The sequence below is a fragment of the Apis mellifera genome, linkage group LG1, assembly GCF_003254395.2.
Source record: "Apis mellifera strain DH4 linkage group LG1, Amel_HAv3.1, whole genome shotgun sequence".
NCBI lineage: Eukaryota > Metazoa > Arthropoda > Insecta > Hymenoptera > Apidae > Apis > Apis mellifera.
The window spans coordinates 17,210,372-17,229,972 of NC_037638.1; the positions used below are offsets into that span (position 1 = coordinate 17,210,372).

Consider the following 19,601-nt stretch of genomic DNA (forward strand, 5'->3'; position numbering starts at 1 on the left):
ACCGCGCTTTGAGAGAAAAAAAAAAGAGAGAGAGAGAGAAAGGAAAAAAAAAGGTGATTCGATTACGGAACGATACTGGCTCGCTTCATCTTTCTTTCGCCGGTCTCGTGCGCCGAGTAAAATGGAGCGGATCTGATTTGTCGACTTAAGCTCCTCTTCCAGAGAGATAAATAGTACGTGGACGTCGATCCCTATGTACCATTTGTCTTGGCTTTGTAATTTAACGAGGAGTCGGGTGAATTGGATATTTTTATTAGTGTAAACCGATGATCGTATTTTTGCTCATTGGAGTATTTTTATTTGATATCGTTTTGAAAAGGAACGATTCAAAAGTCGGGGGAATTATTGATTAATTTATCATTAAAATAATACGATTGAAGATATATAAATTGATACATCTATTATAATTATTGTGTTTATCCCCGCAACGATTTACCACACGGCCATAAATCAATATATGTTTATATAACGTGATAATAACAATTTGACGTATGATCCTCCATATCCATGTAATTCGTTTCCATGTGATTCGCTGGATAAACGTTCTAAGCTCTTAATACCATAAACGCGAAGAGCAGTAACGAAAGCATATCATCAAAGTGAAGTGACCGTGTTTGGGAAGAAGATCAGATTAATATGCGCATCAACGGTTAAACTAACGCAATGAAATTTACATATCAACGTTTAAATGGTGGCCATGCAATTAATGATAACGCAAAGCGCTCGATTTGAAGCGCCAAATTGAAGTTTCATGAACTTCTGATTTACGTAGCTAATTATCTTCAATTAATTCGATTCGAGTGAAAAATGATCAAAACCAATTTACGACCGATTATAAAAGATTATTTTCCAATAAACAAGCTACATGAAAAAGAAGAAAATACACGTATTTAAATATATCATCCAGAGAGAAATTAACACGCCATTTTCACCATTGAAATTTTTCGATCATCTTCTCTAATTTATCCTTACTCTTTCTTGCTCTCTGTATAATTTCTTTATCCAAGCAAAAGGCGACATTCCATTAGAAGGATGCGCGATCTTCATTGGCAAAAGAGAAGGGGGAGGGAGGAAAAAAAAAAAAAAAAGAATCTCTCGAAGAATCTTAGTGAAAGAATTGCTTCCCAGAAGGATTTACGGATCCGCATTAAAACGGTCGTGAATCACACTTGAAATTTAAAAACGTGGGGAAATAAAACCGATAAAATAGTTAGAGGTGAGTAAACAGCGAGAAAGGGAAAGAGGGCGGGAAATGGACGGGCTCAGAAGCAAAGAGGGTCCCGCCGTTGAATTATTCCGCGAGGACGTGATTGCTCCCGGGGAAGTAAATTACCTGTTCTAGTGACCGGCTGACTTTGGAATTACGTACTGTAAAAGATTGCAAAGCTGACGCGGTTTATCCATGTGTATACGTGTATACACACACACACACACACATATATATATACATATACGATGCAGCATCGGTGGAAAACTGGGAGGGTTATAAAGTCTCCGGGGTCTTTACGATCCGACATCTTTGAAACTATCGATTACAAGGAGTTTCCTTCATCCTCCGCGAAAACTTTTCCCTCGAATGGAACATCTCGCTCGAATCTCTGTGTACATGAATTTTAATGCACGACAAACCTCTCCGTTATCTTGTTGCATCCCAGTCACTTTCATGGAGCGATTACTTAACTCGTAATCGTCGAGTCTGGGAGACGTATATTATATACGATTTTTGTACAATTTTTCTTTAGGATTTCAATGAAATAATATATAAAATAGATGAAAATGATTTTCTAAGAGGTAAATTAAATAGGTATTTAAAAATATGAGATAGTAAAAGTTATGAGTTTGTGTTGTTTATTGTTATTTCAATTTTTCAGGATGGATCGATCGAAGGATATTCCATTTTTTTCTTGAAAATTATAAAAGTCAATTTGCATGTTATAAATGATAAATATGGTAATACATAAATAATTAAGATTACCTTTAATCTGTTCTCTTTGAATAAAATATGCGAGGAGTTAGTAGAATTTTCAATGCTAATTTATTAATTAAAAATAAAGTTAAGCTTAATATTGAATTTTTTCTTTTTTTAAATAGTTTCTGTAAAAATTTTATATGAAATCTTTAGGTCGAATATCAAGAGTTTTCGTGGAATTAAAATGTATATTATTTATTATATAAAAGTACATATATATATAATGTGTTTTAAAACAGGTTAATTCGAGACCATGAGGTTTCCATTTACTGTATAATTTATGATGCACGTTATATATCAAAGAGAATTTTCAATTTGATATTCTATGTTTAATGAAGAATTAACTTCGCGAATAAATTTTCATTGAATGCAGTTAATAGACAGAAACTGATGAAATTTATATTCATCGTTATTTCTCGTTATTGGTTATTTATAATTGTTCAATTTTTTTTAGGGACGAATTTCTATACAACAATATTTAATCTCACTTTTACGAAATTTTTCATAAACATTTTGATTAAATTTTAAAATTTTATATAAAATACTTTATAAATACTTTTTATAAATATCTTAAATCTGAAATAAAAAAAAAAGAAATATAGAAATCATCGGAAGTAAATCGATTTGTGATACAATTACATTATGATTCTTAAGAGAGAGATTCGTAAGATTTGATTCTCCTTTATTTTCCATTTCTTTTCGCCAGCGAAGAACATTTCGTTGACAAAGAAATATTGCAAATACGCGTATTGTCGCGTGATAACGATGAAACGAGGTAACATCGCGATGGACGTTGTTAAAATTGCATTCCACCCGGCAATACAATGTTTCAAGCGATGTTTTTAATACCGTCCTCGTTCCATCCATTCCATACTTCTTCCTTCCACCGAGACTATACTTCCAATTAAAAGTATCACCGCAATAATAATCTTTATCATTGTTGCAGATACCATCTATACTTCATTTCAAGTAAAAACCGCAACCTCTTCGTTGCGAAAGAAATAAATTTTTAACTACGAAGAAACAATCGCTTGTTAAATAACAATCAAACTTCGTGCTTGATAATTTTTCAATGTATACAATCCATGCAAAAAGAATGCAACATTTAAATTATCACTATATATCGATATATCGTCATTCAGAATAATTTTATACGCGAGCAATTTTTACATTGACTTTATTACGAAGCATAATTTCTTTGTCAAAAATTAAAAATTTCAGTAAAAACACGCATCATCTTAAATTAATAATTCTACTTAATTGGTAAAATCAATTTGCATTTATCTAACGAAACAACTCTTCAAAGATCTTAGATATCCCTTCTGCCTTGTCCAATCCAACGAATTGGACGCAATCTCGTCGCCTTTTCCGGTTCCTATGTAATTAACCGGTTCTTGCCCGTTGCAAGAATTCTTTCGTGCAACCGGTTTCGATAGTCGAACGAGACACCCCCTCGACGACGTGGAGGGTTAATTAAATACTTAACCGAGCGCGAGAAGGGGCCTCGTTAAATCTCGACTTCGACCCCTGGCAAGTTTCGTCTACCGAGCAACGCAAGGTTTCCTTCGTTTCCCGTGCCAGCTTTTCTCATTGTGCTCGACTCGTGTCTCAAGTTTCCATTTCCGGGGCAACCGCCATATTCGACGGGTTCGTGCGCGCGAGAGAAAGAGGGAAAGAGTTGGTGCTCACCTTGAAATTCGAGGATCGTGGCGAATTCGCTGGAACGACGCCTCGTAAACCGCGATCTCGCGAATTTCTCTTCTTCTTCGCGTTGATCTTGCGTTTTCTCGGGGATGAAGGAAAGAAGTTGAGTGATATTTAAGATATAGATAAGTATATTTAAATTGTATTGTAATATAATTGAGTGGAATTTTAATTAACATTATTATTTTTAAAGAGAAGGAGAGTTTGATTGTAACGATTTAACGGATCTATAATTATCTTAAAATAATCAATGTTCCTCAATGAAGGATGCCATCATGTGAATGGGAGAACTGAGATTCGTTCGAGTTAAACTATAAATATTTATTCCATAAAAAGGTTATTATATTACATTGCACGTGTTTTTAACAAATATAATTGAGATAAAAAAGAATTCTAGGCACAGTAGTAATTATAAATTCTTTATATAGTTGTCCATTCGTATTTATATTTAAACATCATTGCACATTAAAGCCAATTCCATTTAATTAAAACAAGAACAATATAGCGGCACGGGAGAATAATTAATAAAGTTATTTGCGTTGTGTATACACGTCCATCCGATCAAACGAACAATTGGTTCGCTTGTATATTATCATTGGAACATCGAACATCATGGGCATTAACCGTTGTTAAACCAGGATGGTTTGGACAAGCCTAGAGTAGGCGAGGATTATAGCAAGTGTTATTGTTATACTCGAGATAACGCCTGATATACATATACAATTAGCATAGTAATGTTAAATTTCTGCGGTCGAAATATTAGTTTGATAAACAATTCCGTTCTTCCCTTCGAGAAAGTGGAGCATAACATCTTGAAACGTAGACGATTGATCGTACGAAAATTTAAGGAAATTTTTATGATGAATAATTATTGCGAAACACGGCAAATACAATTTAATTTCGAGTAAGTAAATGAAAAAATTAACTTTCTAGATTTATTCGTTAAATTAAAACAAGATAATTATTTCTTATATTCGCTCTAACATTATTTTAAAAAATGATATTTTAAATATTATCGTGCATCGATACCTCTTAATTATCTTCGTTTAATGTATATTGCAATTAATATGCTCCAATTATTGGAGCAATTAATAATAGATAAACCATATGATAATTATTACATTTCCCAAACAGCGTTTGAATTATACCGATGTTATCGTGTTACGATATGAAACGTGTCTTAATTTTATCATCGAACGATCGAAATAAATTGCGCGCAGTTCATTTTCGTCTCTCTTATTGAAAAATTTCATTCACGATTCTAACCAATCCTCTCAAAAAAAAAAAATTTTCATCGAAGAATCGGAATTTTTACAATTTTACAATTTTTCACATCCACTTGAAATGATCAGCAATGATCCAACAATAACCACTCCATAGTGGACGTTCAATAAATAGAGACACGAAGCATCCCCGAAATCACTCCAATTCACCCACCCTTCCCCGATTCGAATCACCTATCACATTTCCTACCTACCAAAATTCCCCACATCCCAATAAACCAAGCCGGCCATTCGTCAAATCCCGAACCAGAGTCGCGATTTCCTCCCTCCCCTTCTATCGGTTCATGTCATAATTCTCAAAAGTGAGCCCCCCTCCCCCGGATCTCGGCTAAGTGTATCGAATAGGCGTTGCATAATAATCAGTCGATCGAACGCCGATGTCATAGACGTACAATTAAACGTATAGCAACGTCAGCGTCCCGTTGAACACGACAGGTTTACGTTCGACCCGGAATACCACCATCGTTAGTTAAAGCTGCGAGATCGTTGCGACACGTGTGTCGCGCGCACAGTATCCCGTGCGTGTGATGTATAAGGAAATTTTAAAATCCCGTCTAAGGGATTGCTTATTCTTAATAGAAATATACGTCTAAAATATGATTTTGCATTTTTATTATTACTATTGGTATCCAATATCAGGGACGAAATTTCCTCGTGAAATTTTATATTCTATATTCTCGCCTTTTAGAATTATTCTTTTTTTCTACGTGACGAATGTTTGAACACTGTGTATGTATATGTATGGCAGTTAGTTAGGTTGAAAGAGGAGATCCATGGTTGACCATGGCATGGCAAGACCCACCGCGTCGACCGGAAGATTTATAGGCTTTTGTAAGGCTACACACCGATCTGACCTAAGTGCAATTAAGAGAGCAAATGGTGAGGGACGTGCACGCCTTGGATAACGCGACGTGTGCGGCTCTAGCACGAACGGGACGGATGTGAGTCGACATGTTCTGGATAAATTAGAGTATACCCATTGTGCTAGTTCGAGTGGAAGATTCGTACTTATTAACGCGTTATGGATGGCCCCTGTGAGTGTGAAATGGAAAAGGAATCGGATGGGATAAACGTAGAAATTATGATGTAATGATTAGAACAACGATATATTCGAAGAAACAATTTTAGATAATTTGTTAATTTTCTATCCCAATTATAAATTTTCTTTTATATGAATAGTCATCTTATTCTTCTTTTCATACTTTCGCATTCTCTTTTTTAAATATACTAATCTATATATAATTGAAGAGTTATATGTCAAACATATTAAAAATTATTATTATCATTATTATTTTTTAACAAAAAGATTCGTTGTTCTCAATTTACATTTTAATTAATACAGAAATGAGACGTACACCCGTGAAAAAAGGATTGAAGGTGTGCATACGAAAAATTCAGAATAATTCAAACGCATCTCTGGATTAAGTCTCCGTTAAAATACCGGAAGCACTCCTCCACCGCACTACTATCTCGGCTCACGCAATAAAATTTGATCCATCTCACGTTTCGTCAACCCGGTACAAGACCGTGAAATTTTAATTAATACTTTTACAACCGGCGCGAATACGAGCGTTCCAGGTCGGAAGTCTGTTTCGTAGGTGTCCACTGTGGAGCGGCCATCGCGGTTAAAAAAAAAAAAGAGAGAGAAAGAGAGAGAAAAAAAAAGAAAAAAGGAAAAAAACGTGCACGAGGACACTCGACGACCGGTCGTATCGGGTGACGCCATATATTTGGATCAACTACACTTAAACCGTGGCTAACGAAGCCGTTGTCCCGTGTCTCCTCCGTGTGGAGGGGAAAAAAATTGTAACCAGGAAGCCTGGAAAGATAGACGGAGAAAATAGACTGTTCCTGATCAGAGCATCTGCCTACGAACGAAAATATCCGAACAAATTGAGCTTGGAACACCCGGTTGTTGATGGTGCACGAATAGATTTGGAAAATTGGGACAAAGCGTTTAAAGCGTTTCCACCAGTTTCTCGAATGATGGACGATCGTTATCACTCGACCCTATCGATTAATTATCTGGACGATCACGATGAACTTTGAAGGAAAGTAGCTTGGAGGAAGAAATTTAACCTAAATGTAGATACAAGGAACGATGACAGCGAGTAACAGTTGCTCCATTGCAATTTGGTAGAGTTGATTGGTGTGAAAAAAGATGCATAAAAATTTGTGAACATTTGTTTCAATTATTATTATCTTGTGTGTTGATAGGTGATTTGTTTCTCTATTTATCGATACGCTATATTTGACAACCAACGATTGTATCACGTAAGATTTACTGGGATCTCGTTCGATCACCAAAGTCAAGCACAGTCAGTATTACTTGGATGGGCGACTGCTTGAGAATACCGTGAGTTGTTGGTATTTATTTTTTGATTCATTCAAATGTTATTAATAAAATTATTATTAAAAATTACAGGAAATAAAATATTAATTTAAAAGTAAATACAACAAGTAGAATCTATCGTGAAGAAAGTTTTATAATGTCGAGTACTCGATCAACGATCTTTAAATCAATTCCTCGTTGTTTAAATAAGATTAGTTTAAGAGGAGGATTGTGCTTTTTTAAGGAGATTCAATTCTGAAATCGTTCAACCTCGAATTATCGTTCAAATTCGCTCGAATTACGACAAAAGTTAAACTAAGACGTTTGCATATGCGATTTCGCCAACACACGGAGGTAGAAATACGCGAATCACGTTTCTCTGAACTGGTTGAAAGCGTTGCAAATGAGAACCATAGGTAAACAGAGATGATTCTGTTGAAATGCATACTAAAAGCATTAAAACGTGCAATTTGTGAAATTTTACTTTGTATTCCGGTATTATACGCATACATATATTATACATTTTTTAACGTATAAATATTCTGAAAATTGCGCGATTTAATCCAAACATTGAATGGATTATATGAAATTTAAATATTTGAATGATACGTTGAAAAATTAAAGCTTAGCTTTTTGGGATGGGAAAAAAATTTCTGAACTTAAAAGAAAAAATTATTCTTGACTTTTAATAATTAACAAGTTGATCGAGGATATTGTAACGTTAGACGATTGTACAATCATAAATTTAAATACACATTTTTTTAATCAACGTGTAGCTTAGTATCGAAGTTGGGAATATAATTTTCAATTTCATTTTCACTAGAGACGAGTTCATATATTTTTACGAATTGAGGGAAAATCGAATTTCCCGTTATAATGGCCTTTGTAACACGATTACCGGGACAATTGGCCAACAAACGAAAGGATTTGAAATTCCCGATTCAGCAATTCTATCTGCTAATTCTTTTTCCGCCTACGATTTTCAAAAATAGAATTTATCACCCTTCTAGCATTTCGTTCTTCCATCACTTTGCAACTCGATTATTTAAAATTTATTTGAATAAATTCAATATATCATTCGTAATAAAGTTCAAAGGAGAGATTCGATAAAAGGGGGGAAAAAAATTCGGATTTAAAACTTCGAAACCCTTAGTCGAATTCCTTTTCAACTTTGATCTTTTATTATCCATAAAATACCAATATCTTCTTATCTATAAATAATTTGAAAATACCGAACATAGTCGAGAAATATAAATTCTTCCATAAACATTTTTCAAAGCGAAACTCCACCTCGAAAAAAGAATCTAAGAACAAAAGCGCGAATGGCATGTTGTCGAGTCAGATATTCTACGGCCTGTTTAACATAACGCTGTTCAATTTAAAGGCTTCAGTCAGTGAAGGGGTCAGTTTCTCCTTGATACACTTCCAATTTTTCCCTTTCTTCTTCTTCTTCTTCTTCTTCTTCTTCTTCTTTTTTTCTCTCAAAATTCATGTCAATGTACGCGCATGGACGAATTTAATTTTTCAAAATCAAAGCCAGTCGATATGTGGAAAAATATGGGGAGAAAAATGGGCGAGGATCGATCGTATCGCTAGAATTCGAACAACTTGGTTTACGAAACCATTTATCCCGAGACGAGGATTATCATAGATAAGATAATATTGGGCTAAACCGACTAAATACGTCGCCGTCTATAACTTGGCCAATGTTAGCTGTTTCGAATATATCCTCTCTCTCCTTTATTGCCTCGGGTAATAAGGAAATTCATGGAAGATTAATAATCCGGAAATCGCGGTTTTGTGTTGCGGCGCGGAGCAAATTTTTTAATATTTTCTCATTGTGCCATAAAGGATAAGTAGCCACAGGTTTTATTACCGACCAGATTGTTATTAATCGTTCACCAAGTCTCCGAAAGATTACTTATTGTAAAATATCATGCATATTTTTTTTTATCCTTATTTTTTAATTTTCTTTTGAATATAATATGTAATTTAATAGTTTTGGGGATTGATAAATATATTTTCATATTGATTTTTTTTTCTCTTGATAGATTTATAAATAAGTTAAAAATTTCAATATATCAGTTCAATGCAATGATTAATCAGAACAAGTTTGTTCTTATCACTCGATTTTGCGTTCTCCTAAGTACTTCTGATAGGTTCGTTGTAACTGTACACAGCGTGGTTAACCACACTGTTGATTCGCTCTTTGTATGGACATACACAGAGTTCGATCATGAATGTAATATTCGTGCGAGCAATTAATAGAAGGGGTTGAATCAATAAATCCCTTCCTACAACCATTTCGAAGTTTAAGATTGTTTATTCTGTAATTAAAATACACTTTTCACATTTTTTACAAATATATTATTTAACAAGCAATCCATAAATCGGATTGATCCATCAATTTTTCATTTATTAATTGCAGTTTTCATTATATTTCAGTTTCAAAAAAAAAAGGAATGATACAAATGTTAAATATGTATCGTGAAATTTCTAAAATGATTTTTGAAATAATTTCACGTGATTTATTAGTTATCAGGTTACCATTACCTCGCCATTTTTTCCGATTATTGTTAATTTCACTTAACCAAGACATAATCCCCACCCCCTTTTGCTTCTTTGAAATAAGGATCTTCTTTCGAGAATGGAGGTGGGAAACTTGATCTTATCCGTGTCGCCTCTCATTAGACGATGCGTAACAGATACGCGTAAAAATGCATCTGGTATGAAAGGCATAGATGAAAACCATGTCTGGACTTTCCATTTATAAGAATGAGAATAGATTTTTGCATTTAAAAGTTATTTTTAAAATTTCTCTTCTGAAAGTTGATATATTTGGAAAGAAATAATGAATATTATTATATCGAGTGAGTATAGTAATGATTGTAGAAGAAATAATTGAAATATATATATTTTATAAATTAATTATTATAAAATTTATAGAATATACTATATTTTTTTTAAATTATTTGGAGAAGGGAGTGAATTTATGTTTTAATTACACGGGAATAGATTGGCTATTGAATGTGTAATAATTTTGAAATTAATTGATTACGTTTCTGCAATGCTATATTTATTCCTAATTCTGTCTACACTATTGCTGCCATTTCGATTTATACATGTATACAGGAATATCAAAATGTATTTTAGATGAAGTTGAACATTATATATACATTTAAGAAGAGTTTATTAAAATTTTTACGAAAATAGAGATGTCATAGGGAGAATTTGAAATTACATTTTCTCTATGAATGCGGTTCTTATTTCAATTTCCTGATATAACTCATCTTCTAATAATTTTCCCCCTTTATGAAAATTTAATCCAATTAATTTAAGAAAGCAGGTCGTTGATCAATGAAAATTCACGTAAATTGATAGAAAAGTTTTCTGGTGAAATGAGAGAGAAAGAGACGAAGGGCAAAGTCTCTTATTTATTAAAAATTCATTTCTTCTTATTCATTTATTTATTTATGATTAAAATATATTAAAATCTATGAATAGGAATTTGCATATTTTTCTTGATACTTTCATCTCATCTCTCTTATTAAAAAAAAGGAAGGAAGATCAGAAAGAAGATTAAAAAAAAATATTGCTCGAAATTATACAGGAGGCACCAGAGGCAAAACAAAATCCATAAGTCACGGCTGGCTGTTACGTGGAGGCTGAAAGACGCTCGTTAAAAATGCGTCCGTCGTGTCGACTTTCTCAGATTATTTGACAGCCGCTATTGACAAAAAAAAAGTGCCTCTTACGCATTGAAGCATCATAATAATAACAATAACAACAATAATAATTATAATAAATTACCAAGTGAAAAGAATTTCTTTTTAATACAGTAGTCGAATGTCTACTATTGTTCTCAACCTCTTACCCTAAAACCTACTTTTAGTAGTTAAAAACCTACATAACTTTACATTCTTTAGAATTTCTGCTGCTTAATTATCTCTCCCTAGATTTCTTTATTTAAAAAGTCTATCTATTTTTTAAAACAAACATCTAATGACGTACGCGAAGTTTCACAAGAAACTTGCTTTCCAACCATTCCTTTTTTACATTTTCCAAAAATTTTAAATCCCGATATTTCGATTAAAGATCCAAAACCATTCTTTCACGAAAGAAGAATTATCATTGAAAACATATATCAATTATAGAAAATTTGCTTGTTAAATAAAATTTTTCTATATTTACACACCACGTGAGACCACCACGTGAATAATACACCGATTATGAATTTCAGGGGCAAAAAGATTTCGTGGATAGGAAATCTGGATCGTTGCCAGTCCCGATTCCATCCTTCTTATCCTGTACACCGCGGCATTACTTTCAACATCTTGCCCGTATTCGACTTCTTCTCTCGTGTTTCCACTCGAAAGTGGAAAGTGTCCGGAAGGCCAAGCTTCCAGCTTTCATTAGTTACGTCTTCGAACAACCGGCACCCACGAGCACTTATCGAACTGGAACGATCGTGACTCCATGAACTGGAATTACATGAACTTATTACACTGCGCCACTTTCAGCCGCGGACACGGATGGTCGTTAGAATCGGTCCGATCTATTGGAACTTGCCTGTAATCTACCAGTTTGGTCCGTTTAACGGGCTCATTACAAGTTGACGGTGGATTGGTGGGGGAGGGAGGTGGCACGATGTATGATCATGAAGACAACTTTAAGGAAAGTTTGTCATTCGTCATTTGGAGAAGGAGATTATGAGAAGGAGCGACTCGGTTTCTGGTCGAACGATTGAACAGGAAATTTGTAACGATTTAATCAAGATTATTATTAGTACGTACATTTCAGGATTATGATGGGCGGGGGGGGGGGTTGTGTTTGAAATTAGGTTTGGATTTTAATTTAATAATGTCGCAAGTGATAAGAACAGAATAATTAATCATATTAATTAAAAATTGTAATTTTAACATTTCTGATTTAACTTAAAAAAGTTTTTTTTATTATCAAGTATTGAAATCGTAGTCGTACAAATTTCAAAGTAAATCATTTGATCTATTCATTTGCATTTCAATTATATGCTTTTGTATGGATTTTATAAATATATTTCAAGAATGTGAAGTAAGATCTTGGAATATTGAAATATTCTATAAAAGGCTACGTTTTTCAGATTGGTAAATGACTTAGAAAGAAAATGATTGGTCGTAGATCTATATTCGAAGTTGGGACAAAATTGCGAGAAAATTTATTGTGATTCGTTTCTTCATTTTCTTTTATTCTCTTCCATTTTTATTTATTTATTTAATTTTTTTTTTTTTTAAGTTGTTATGCAAACGCTATCTATCAATTTTTAGTGTCCATCAATTTTGAAGTTCAGGTATACAAATATCAATATTTCATGTGAGTATCAAATATATATATAAATCATCAACGATTGAAGTGATAGCATTCTAGCACATCTGGTATCTTCGGCACGACAATACATTTGCTTATCATAGTGCAGTTGAACGTGCAGTTCTGGCTAAAAGCAAATATCTAGTTTTTATCAATTCGATGCATTCAATTGATTTTGCTCCCTATGATTAATTGCCATTCCCAAGATTTAGTATTCAGAAAGGCTTGCCACAAGATGTGTAAGCAATGAGAATATTCTGGACTAAAAACAAATTAACATTCGACTCTAATATTCTATATTAAAGAAATATATTTTGATTGAAATTATAATACAATTTAATATAAATACACTCGGTATTTATATTAACAACGCATTTTCTTTTTTCAATAAACAAATTATGAAGAATTGTTATAAAATTACGAAAAATGTTACGTTTTTATTTGTATTCCGATAAAAGTTTCTACGCGCGATCTTTTTGAAAAAAAAAGTATATTAATTTTACAAACTAATATATCAAACGATTATTCGTTTCTATAAATCAGAATGTGAATTATTTTTAAATCAATTCGACGAAATTTATAGCTCATTCATAAGAATCGAATAATCTGGAGTTAAGAGATATCGTCCAATAAATGATAGAATAAACGTGAGAACAATTGATTTTCCATTTCAAAATTTATATTCGAATAGAACAATTTTGTGTATTAAATGTAGCATGGTACATATCAAATTTCTTCAAAATGCTTTTGTAAACGTAGAGAAGGGAAAATCAATAACACCCGCATGGAATAAAGAGAATATCTATTAAAGATAGCTAATTATCTGTAAGTAATTTATTGGTAAACCGTGGGAGTATTCTCTGTTCTTATTTTTCTAAAATAAGATTGTCCATTATTAGTGATTGGATTATCAATACATTTAATCAATTAATTGACGGAGGGTGTTTAATAAGAAAAACTCGAATATGTTGTACCATTGTTATTCAAGAGCAATAAATTTATTAAGAATAATAATTAATCGCACAAATTTTCATAATTTCTTCAAGTAATTCTAATTATCTTATATTCTGTAAATTTATTTAAAATCCTCACCTCGTGTTTTCAATTATCTAAATTAATATTGAGAGCATATTCGATTTCATATTTCTTTTTTTTTCTTTCTTTTTTTATCCAGCAATATCTGTTCCAAATATATCAAAGAATCCAGGTTGCTACAAGTAATTATTTGCTATCTCTTGTTCGAGCACAACATGTCCAATTCAAATACATAGGTCTGTTTTTCCCATGATTCCAACGTAGGATCGAGGTAAAATATTATTGGCATGTTTGCTTTTCAAACACATGCATCCGTTAACCAACAAAGTGTGTTTGCCTTGTAATTTTGCCTGTTCGTAGAACCACTCGCCGTTTTTTCTTTCAAATTGCACATTTCGTACACGTATGCATTTTTTAATACAAGCTAAAGAAATAGGAAAGATGACGATATATTTTATCCAGATCGGAGATGATTACAAGTGAATTTCATTAATTAATGAAACTTCGTACTTCAACGCGTACATTCTTGCTGATCATTTAATCAATTTTCGCACGGGGGCAACGAAAGATTAAGTTGATTAAAATCTTCCGGTTTATTAAATGGAATATATGCATATCGTGATAAAATCGATCATCGAAATATCAATCAACATTGGCTCGTGTCACGAATTTCTACTTTAATCCTCAGATAATAATAAAGGGAAATTTGGAACTTTGGAACGAGACGCATAATATAAATATTTCCTTTTCGAAATTGAAACGAAAGATTATTATCCATTGGCTTTATTTTCTTCGCGAGATGAGCGTACAATCATATTTCAAATTATCATCCGTATCAACGATTTGAAGGAATCGATAAATCCATAAATATGCTTTTATCGTGTTCCAAGAATTATGTGCCTATAATTTACAAATACGCGCTTCCTCTGTTATTTATTCTAGAATTAATCTCATTTATACGATAATAGATTCGTCAGGCGACAAGGTATCATTCTATTGAGGGACGTAGTTTTAAGAGGAACGGAGTCTCGAGAGCCAAGAACAATTTTTTAAAGAATTTGATCATTAATATGATCAGTTATTGATTGATCACAAAACGAACACTTCTCAGTTATTAATATAATATTGATAAGTTAACATAATAGAAAATCAACCACTTAAAATAAGTCTGTATATTCTGTATGATTATCATGTACGTTAAAGTAATAATCTTAAATAATTTTAATTAATTTTAAATCACAATCTATGAATTTAACGTGGATTGTTTTCAATAATAATAAGCTTGAACTATTATAACATTCTCTGTGTCACGTTGAACAAATTCAGAATTTTGTCGATGTGAGAAATATCGAATAAATTCTTCGAAAAAGTGTCATTTCTTTTATAATTTTTCTAATAACGAACCATCACGTTTGAGAAAAGTAAAGCCTAACACAAAACGCAAACATCGACTATCGGTTTTGTTTTTTTCTTTACTCGATATTGCTCGTCAGCTACTTGTATGCATTTTTCATTCATATCATCAGTCATTGCGACCCGTCCACTTTCTTTCGACGAAAAAATCGTCGAAGGTGGAAAGTCGTGGTAAAGGGTTCCACTTAATCTCGGAAGTTTTGTGCTCAATCGGTGGAAAGATATCGAGCCACCGCCTTAACTATCGAATGAAAAATGTACGGGAATTTATTGAAGGAAGATATATCGATCCTCGAGTAGATCGACTTTTATTCCATTTTAAATTCTCGCGTTTGTGACATTATTAAATTTAATGTTCTCCAACGTTAAAAGAAGCCATTAAATTTCATTGTGTTCAGCAGATTTAAGATCTGCATAATTATTCCCCTTTCCAAAAAACACGAAGAATTAATTCAAATAATTCAACTCGAAATTAAAATTATTATTATATACGAAAGGATGAGAATTGTTTAATTAAATATGATCACAATATTAAACCAGTGGATTTATGGATTTGAATTTTAAAATTCAATCCATTAATTTTTCATCCTTTCCTTAGATTCAACGAAACTGTTAAACTATATAATAATCACAATTAACAATTCAACCCGATATTCTTATAATTCTCCACGAATTACATATTTCGCTCTTGCCACGAATCTTTCTTCGTTCATTACCATTAAAAATAAGATTGTACTCTCGAATTCTAAATTTTATCCAACGGAATTAATTTATAATTGACCACGGTAAGGAAGAGTGCGGAATGATGAGCATAAAGCCCTCGTACACCTATTTGACATAAGCTGCTTACGAACGTCCTCTCCATAATGCATCTTTGCACAGGTCATGACACTGTGCATACAGATACGCTTGAAATGAAGCCGACGGATGGATTTAGTTTCCCTAAATAATCATCCACCGGCCTTAACACCAGTTGACTAATTAATCGACGGCGTTTAACGATCGATCCGTTGCACGGAATCGTTGGATCGAATTATTAAACAAAATTCCAAGTAACAACCGGTCGATTGTTCCTCGATAAAATTTAATTTTGCCCGAGCTCGGGATAATCGCGCGCCGTTCGATGATTATTAGAATCAATCTCGCGGGGAAATTTAATAATCGCGAAATCAACGGGGGAGGTTTAGGTGGAATATGCATGCACGAGTTCGAACGGCGAGAAGTTAATTATCCTAGGAACCGAAGGCGAGTTGCACAGGTGTTCAAATATTATTGGAGATGCGATGGAAGGATCTATTTACGCGTGTAAATTAGTTGAAAATTATATTTGTTAATGTTAGGATTTGTCGACGTGGAACGATTGTAAACAGGAAAGACATTGTTAAAATTGTATAAATGAAATTTAATATTGGGATAGAATGGAATAGAGAGTATATAAAGGATCAGGATTCATAGAAGAATTTATTTGGATAGATGTGGAGTATCTAAACATTTTAATGTTCTATAAAGAAATGTAGTTTCGTTTGAAAAAAGAAAAAAAGATTGGATAATTATATTTCAAGAAATTAAAAGTAAAATTTCTATAAGTAATTTTTTTTTTTTTTTTTAGATACGAATTGTTGGAAAATTGAATAAGATAATATTCTGATAACGCGATAAGATATATTTCTGGAACAATATTATCGAGAAAGTGGATGGAAACGGAACATCGCTTCGTTAATTTTTATATTTGCACGCGTTCACATCGTTTGCCGATTTTGCAAAAATCGGGGAATCAGATATACATTCGCGTGTGTAATTTATTTCCAGAAGAGAAGGCAGATTTTGTCGATATAAAGTGTGGAATTACATTATGGAATCCCATTTCCATTTGTTCGATCAACGATCATAGTCGAATCGTTTGTTCGTAATGGGATCGACGTAATTTGAGCAAAGTGGAAAGTTTAATTTTCCAAAGATTCGCGCCAATTGAAAGAATTAACTGAATGAACTTCCATATTACGTAAAAAACATTTCACATGCGCAGAAAATACTCTCGATTCCTCTTTTCACGAGGATAAATTTTTATAAAATTTTAAAACTTTCAAAAAATTTTCTTTTCTCTTCTTTTTTTCTTTTTCCCCCAAATCTGTTCAAAAGAAATACGAAAGCAAAACATGTGGAGGTGATCCAAAACCACTACGTCAAACTTTACGCGATTCATCGATTTCACATCAGCAAAGAAAATAATCTTATTCCCGATTTCACCTTGAATCTGTGGAAAAGAGCCACTTAGGGGGTATCATCGGCGCAATAAGTTATCCAGGATTAAAGGAGTCACCTCGAATAAGTCTATCCCTTATCGAATAATCGAGAGAGTGTAAGTCGCGTCGCAATCAGTCTTTAACGTGCTTTTCGATAATGCTTTGCGTGGATCGACAGCGAGATTTCGATTTTCTCCTCGAAATCTAAGCAGCGTGTTTCTAACGCGATTAAATCCTCGTTACACCCACGCTCGTTCACAAAAATTTACATACCGTGGTTGAATCGTAGACCATGTTTTCTTGGATATCCTTGGTTCGAAGTTTAAAACGAACGATTGGAAGAATTTATTAACGTATCGTGATAATTTATTCAACTTATTTTATTCGAGAAGTTGGAAACTATTTCGAATTGAGAAAGAAGATTTTTTTAATAGAGAAATTGCATCGATTATCTTATCTATGTATAATCATTATAAAGTATATGTCGGTATAATATTATAATTAATATTAATATTAATGAGATGTAATTAGAATTGTTTCATCGAATCGGTTGGAAACTTTGAAAGTTTAACTTGAGATCGAACTTTCCTCGATAATATATAAATTGAAGAAATTCAACGATTGATACAGACACGAAATATATCCACATAATTTTCGAAATTGAAAATAAAAATTCTCTAAAAAATCGCAGATTGAAATTCCTATTTCCAATCGTATCGAATACAAAAAAAAAAAAGTTCTCCGCGAAAGCAATATCGATCTAAAAATCCCTTTCCAAGCTTTCAAATCAGGAGCTTCTCCGCTATTCCTTGGAGAAATAGAAATTTTGACGAATACATCGAGCAGGACGAAAATACACCGCTTAAACACACGCGCACACATACACGCCCCCTGTGTGCGAAATCTATAAGAGGAACGGGGTCGATGGTGACGGCGGTGGAGCCGCGGGGTTAACCCTCGGGCGACAGGTGTCGAGGAATCGAGAAATTACGATGGGTGGCGAGTAAAAGCTCGGGGTGTGAATGTCACGTAACCGATGGAGACAAGGGGGGAAAAAGAGAAACAATGGGAGCTCTCGAGGATACCGCACAGGGTATAGAAGAGAAAGAGAGGGGAGGGGGTAAGAACAGCCAGGAGCAAGCAGGAGAAGACGTAGCACTCGCATTAATATTTATTCTATGCGCGCTTCTGGCCGCGGTTGCGCCATTTCTCGCTCTCCCCGTGCGCTTGCAGGTGTGTTGCTCGACGAAAACCACACCTTCGAGGCATGCATCTCGACTAGGTGATTCAGGGATTCCGGATTGGTGCGCGATAGTGCTCGTTTCGTTTGCACTGATTGCATTGTAAGTATCGGATCGTTGGGAAAGTTTGAAATTGAAATGAAAGTTTAAGGATTACGCGGTTAACCATCCCTTATTCCCGTGTATTTCCTCGTGCGATTTTAAGATAGCAGGTTGGAGAGAATTTCCTCTCGAGAATTATTTCTTTTGGAATTATATACTTGTATTAAGTCAAACCCGGAAATTTTTGTTTCAGATGTATCGTTGTCGAGGAGCTAGGCGAAACGTTTCTCCTCCTCGAGAAACGTTTCCCGTTTATTATACGAAAGTTTTGAAACTAAATCTCGTGCGTTGAAGCGGGAGATTGGAGGCTCGGAGGCTAAGACGGATTTATATTTTATATTTTGAACGATAGGAAAGAATTTCTTCCAATTTTTTCGGAAATCCAAAACGGAGATATGAAAGCGGAAGCTCAGAATCCGAAATGACAATAATAGAATAAATACTTCATAATTAGAAATTAGATTCGTCACAATTTTCAAAATTTCCAAAATTTTTAAAGAACAGAAAATTCAGAATGATCAAGTAAATGGAATAATATTAAAGGATTAATATTAAAAGATTCTCAATCTCAATCAAAAAACTACATTCTCCAGATCTCAAGGAAAAAATACAATTTTCCTCCAAATTTATCAAGATTCCCTCTACATTATATTACATCAAAATCCAATTGCCGGGAAAATATTTATCCTCCTCTCTTAGCAACAAACGTTGCTCGCTGTTCAAACATCTTTCTAACCATCCTCTTCGTTCCAACCCCTCCCCTTTACACGCGGAAACTCTTCCACCCTTACAATCGGGCGAAAATGTTTCCGAAAAATTTCGCCTTTTGCCTTTGATCCCCCTCGTTTTTCTTTGACTACTCCCTTTCTCTCCTCGCTCCTTTGCGTGCAAGCTCGTCGACGGACAAGATTGGCCCCCGGCAAAGGCCGCGTCGAG

At 33.7% G+C, this 19,601-nt stretch overlaps 1 long non-coding RNA gene across 2 annotated transcripts in view; it reads left to right on the top strand.

Annotated features, from left to right (window-relative positions):
* The window catches only part of LOC102654698, an 88,696-nt gene that overhangs the window by 35,554 nt on the left and 33,541 nt on the right, over positions 1 to 19,601 (top strand). The gene's annotated exons all lie outside the window — the stretch shown is intronic.